At 65.7% G+C, this 5,098-nt stretch overlaps 1 long non-coding RNA gene across 1 annotated transcript; it reads left to right on the top strand.

Moving 5' to 3' along the window:
- Positions 1–2,151: 2,151 nt before the first annotated feature.
- LOC139680337 (uncharacterized) lies at positions 2,152–4,144 on the top strand. The gene is made up of 2 exons (XR_011699333.1): positions 2,152–2,193; positions 3,909–4,144. It is a non-coding gene; the product is annotated as an uncharacterized lncRNA (long non-coding RNA).
- Positions 4,145–5,098: the final 954 nt, after the last annotated feature.

Below are 5,098 nucleotides of genomic sequence, written 5' to 3'. Positions count from 1 at the left end.
TTTTAAGTCCCTGGGAGAACCGTGGCGGTCCCCGGGAGGTGCCGGGTGTCCCCAGGTCTCCGGGGCCGGCAGAGTCCAGCTGTGCTCTGCAGAGAAGAAATGGAGAGCTGGGGGAGACCAGAGCAACTTGGAATGTGAAGCTGCCTCGGGGGTGTCCTTTGCAGGGCCCGCCGCCTCCAGCCCCCCTTGCTACCCGGGGCATCGGGCCAGGGCCGCGCCGCGGAGGCTGCGGGGCCGCTCAGCCCGCCTGTGGCGGGGGGGCGGAGGGGCGGAGGGGCGGGGGTCGTGCCGGGAGCGGGCAAGGAGGGGAGGCGGGAGGCGGTGCAGGCCCCGTCGCGGGTCGAGCGGGACCGGCGAGCGCGGAGACGGGAGGGAGGGCGCGGAGGTGCCGGCAGCGCCCGGCGGGTCCACATTGGCTGCCGCGGAAGCCACAGCGCTTGCCGATTAATAGCAACGACGCTGGAACGGCCTGCAAGTCGGGAGTACGGCCCCCCATTAGCGTCGTCTCGCCCGTGGCTAGCTCCCCCTCCCCACCAGGGTCGCGGCAACCCATTGGAGGGCGTGCCTGTCAGTCTTCAGGCGGCTCCCCCGCGCGGGTAGCCCCGCCTCCCCGCCGGCGACATGACATGTCATTGGCGGGAACGCCTGTCAGTCTTCGCCGACTCCCGCCCGCAGCTAGCCCCACCTCTCCGCTGGAGGAACGGTATTCTATTGGGGGCCCCGCCTGTCAGTCTCGTCGGGTCCAGCCCTCAGCTATCTCCGCCTCCCCGCCGGCAGAACGGCATTCCATTGGCGGACGCGCCTGTCATTGTTACGCGGCTCCCGCCCGGGGCTAGCCCCGCCTCCCCGCCGGAAGAACGGCATCCTATTGGCGGGCTCCACAAACATCCTATTGGTGGGCTCCACAAAGCTCCTATTGGCTGGCTCCACAAACAAAGATCCTATTGGCGGACTCCACAATCCTACTTAGACCACTCCAGAAACATAAATGGCATTCATTATGCAAATGCCCACAACTAACCTAAAAAAAGTAGGGCACATGTGAAAATAGCTCTTAACCCAAGGCTGCTATAGCTGCCCCATGCCTCGGACCCAAGATCAAGTGACTATTGTATAGATGAATAAATCAACAGATTTTCTCCAGTGTTTTCTTTTTTATTTACCTTTAATTTTTATGCTTTTTGAAAACAATATTCTTACATGGTATTTAGTGGAGAGTGCAACCTTTGACTATTTACTACAATATAAATGCTTCAAGAGTTTTTCACCTTTATTCTTCTTCACATTTTTAGCCACAGTAACCTAAGGCACGCCACCAGAAAACCAACCAAAAAACCTCAGAAAAGAACCCAGCAGCAAAATCCTCCAACCCAAATCTTGAACCCATAACAGAAGTGAATGATTTTTATTTTTAAGATGCTGCCTATAAGTACACAATTTCCATTTAAACAAAGATCAAGGCTTTAAAGTTCAAGAAACTTTACATATGTACATAAATTACACATCAGGAATGCCAGCCTCGGAGACCTGGGGACCCCCAGCGCATCCTGGGGACCGCCAGGATCTTCCAGCGTCCTACAGAAACCCCCACATCCCCAGGGACCCAGTGACACACAACAGGAGTCCAAGAGAAACCAAGGAAGGAAGCCTGAAGCTCCAAGGTCCGCCAATCGCTGCTCGTGGCCGCGCCGGGCCCACCAATCACGGACCGCCTTTCTCCGCTCCGTCCAATGATAGCCCGCCTTTTCAATCCGGTACGATCTCGGCAAGCTCTGCCCAGTGCATCGCGGCCCGGCCCCTCAGCCTGGCCTCGCCCTGCTACTCTTCTCAGGCGCAGCTCCTGCAGCCGCGGCTTCGCTGCCGCAGGCTCGGCAGATGCTGTTGGGGCCAGGGAAGGGCGAGTGGAAGCTCACCAGGTTATCTCCCGGTGGGAATTGTCCCGGGAGAACTCGGGAAGGCCGGGGAGCAGAGGAGATCGCCCCCGAAAAGGCGGCGGCGGCAGCCGCGGGGTTGGAAGAACCAGCGCGCTTGGGGAAAGAGAGTCCGGGTAGGGACCGGCGGGCCGGGATTGGCTGGGCTGGGGCACGCAGGCGTGGGCGTGGCCTCCGCGGGTATAAAAACCGTGCGAGGGCACGTATTTGCCGCAGTTCGGCGCGGAGGCGGCAGAAGGCGGTGGGTCTACGCTGAGCGTCGGTGAGGGAGCGCCGCGGTCCGGGGGAGGGGAGCCGGAGTGGGTCCGCCGCAAGAGCTTGGGGGGGGGGGGGGGGGGGGACGGGCGGCGGCGGCGGCGGCAGTGGAGCGGAGCGCATCTCCTGCGGTTGCCGGGCGTGGGGTGGGCGGGCGGAGCCGCGGCTCGGCGCGGGCGGCGGGCCGCGGCCGCGGCGCGGCTCGGCGAGGGCGGCGGGCCGGGGCCGCGGCCGCGGCGCGGCTCGGCGAGGGCGGCGGGCCGGGGCCGCGGCCGCGGCGCGGCTCGGCGAGGGCGGCGGGCCGGGGCCGCGGCCGCGGCGCGGCTCGGCGAGGGTGGCGGGCCGGGGCCGCGGCCGCGGCGCGGCTCGGCGAGGGCGGCGGGCCGGGGCCGCGGCCGCGGCGCGGCTCGGCGAGGGCGGCGGGCCGGGGCCGCGGCCGCGGCGCGGCTCGGCGAGGGCGGCGGGCCGGGGCCGGGGCCGCGGCCGCGGCTCGGCGAGGGCGGCGGGCCGGGGCCGCGGCCGCGGCTCGGCGAGGGCGGCGGGCCGGGGCCGCGGCCGCGGCTCGGCGAGGGCGGCGGGCCGGGGCCGCGGCCGCGGCGCGGCGAGGGCGGCGGGCCGGGGCCGCGGCCGCGGCGCGGCTCGGCGAGGGCGGCGGGCCGGGGCCGCGGCCGCGGCGCGGCTCGGCGAGGGCGGCGGGCCGGGGCCGCGGCCGCGGCGCGGCTCGGCGAGGGCGGCGGGCCGGGGCCGCGGCCGCGGCGCGGCTCGGCGAGGGCGGCGGGCCGGGGCCGCGGCCGCGGCGCGGCTCGGCGAGGGCGGCGGGCCGGGGCCGCGGCCGCGGCGCGGCTCGGCGAGGGCGGCGGGCCGGGGCCGCGGCCGCGGCGCGGCTCGGCGAGGGCGGCGGGCCGGGGCCGCGGCGCGGCTCGGCGAGGGCGGCGGGCCGGGGCCGCGGCTCGGCGCGGGCGGCGAGGGCGGCGGGCCGGGGCCGCGGCCGCGGCGCGGCTCGGCGAGGGCGGCGGGCCGGGGCCGCGGCCGCGGCGCGGCTCGGCGAGGGCGGCGGGCCGGGGCCGCGGCCGCGGCGCGGCTCGGCGCGGCTCGGCGAGGGCGGCGGGCCGGGGCCGCGGCCGCGGCGCGGCTCGGCGCGGCTCGGCGAGGGCGGCGGGCCGGGGCCGCGGCGCGGCTCGGCGCGGGCGGCTCGGGCGGCGGGCCGGGGCCGCGGCGCGGCTCGGCGCGGGCGGCTCGGGCGGCGGGCCGGAGGCGGGGCCAGTCTCCCGCGGGTGCTGGGCTGCTCTCCAGGGAGCGCTGGGTCGGAGTTCACTGTGGGTGCTAATTCAGAGTGCGATGGGGTGGGCTTCTAGCTCCTGCTAATGCAAGGTACGCCGGGCTGAGGCCGTGTGGCTGCCAATGCAGGGAGTGCTGAAGAGGAGCCTAGTGCAGGTGGTGTCCCAGGGAAGCAGCGCGGCTTGCTTTGTCGAAGCTGCCAATGCCCGGGGATGCTCCCCCAAAGGAGAAGGGTAGATGGGATGCTGTCATTCTGGGGATTTCGTGTTTAGAGTAATATTACAAATGATGTTAGTAAAGGCATTTCATTTTATTATAATTTACCTTTAAATGTTATTTGATTTTTTTCTCCTTTAGTTATTTATCTGGTGTTGTGTGGAGCTGTGTGACAGCTCCTAGAGATAGTTAAGTGATGATAAACTCTGACTTGTGCTTTGTCAACAGTCCCGGGCTGCAGAGGGAGTCAGAATCAGCTTTTATCCGGAGGCAGTGAGAACTTGAGGAAGTGGAGCTGAGGCAGCAGAGCTGATGGAGCTGTAAAGATGGTAGGAGAAACCAGAGCCGGAGCAAAAAGGAAGATCTTGCCATGGGAACCTGGAGCCGCTTTGCCTGACTGCGAGAAGAAGAAGAGCTGGAGCTGAGAGAGAAGACGTGGCAGTGAAATAAAGCTTGTGGGTATAGAGCTGTAATCACTAAGGGGCTCCTCGTGGCGCTAGTGCCACAGATGAGGAGAGCAAAACTGGTATAGGGTCTATAGAGATGAGTTTGGGACAGGAGGGCTGAGGTACAATTCACTGGGGCGCTGGGAGTGTGTCTGTGGATGTGGCAAAGCATCTGCATGTGGTCCAGGGTTGGTGTGGGGTAGGGATTTTAGGCACTGGGTGGTGGGTATTAGGGCTTGTGGGACTAGAGTAATAAGTGCAGGTCTGGGATTGGGAGGAGGGGGGTGGAATAGAAAAGGTGCCACAGCCGGAGCAAAAAGGAAGATCTTGCCCTGGGAACCTGGAGCCGCTTTGCCTGACTGAGAAGAAGAGCTGGAGCTGAGAGAAGATGTGGCAGTGAAATAAAGCTTGTGGGTATAGAGCTGTAATCACTGAGGGGCTCCTGGTGGCACTAGTGCCCCAGATGAGGAGAGCAAAACTGGTATAGGGACTATGGCGATGAGTTTGGGACAGGAGGGCTGAGGTACAATTCACTGGGGCGCTGGGAGTGTGTCTGTGGCAAAGCATCTGCATGTGGTCCAGGGTTGGTGTGGGGTAGGGATTTTAGGCACTGGGTGGTGGGTATTAGGGCTTGTGGGACTAGAGTAATAAGTGCAGGTCTGGGATTGGGAGGAGGGGGGTGGAATAGAAAAGGTGCCACAGCCGGAGCAAAAAGGAAGATCTTGCCATGGGAACCTTGAGCTGCTTTGCCTGACTGAGAAGAAGAGCTGAGAGAAGATGTGGCAGTGAAATAAAGCTTGTGGGTATAGAGCTGTAATCACTGAGGGGCTCCTGGTGGCACTAGTGCCAGAGCTGAGGAGGGCAAAACTGGTACAGGGACTATGGAGATGACTTTGGGAGGGGAGGGCTGAGGTACAATTCACTGGGGCGCTGGGATTGTGTCTGTGGATGTGAGAAAGCGTCTCCTCTGGT

The sequence above is a fragment of the Pithys albifrons genome, chromosome 18 (genome assembly GCF_047495875.1).
Source record: "Pithys albifrons albifrons isolate INPA30051 chromosome 18, PitAlb_v1, whole genome shotgun sequence".
NCBI lineage: Eukaryota > Metazoa > Chordata > Aves > Passeriformes > Thamnophilidae > Pithys > Pithys albifrons.
The sequence above is the reverse complement of the archived record's forward strand: the minus strand, read 5'-3'. Positions and strand labels throughout refer to the sequence as shown.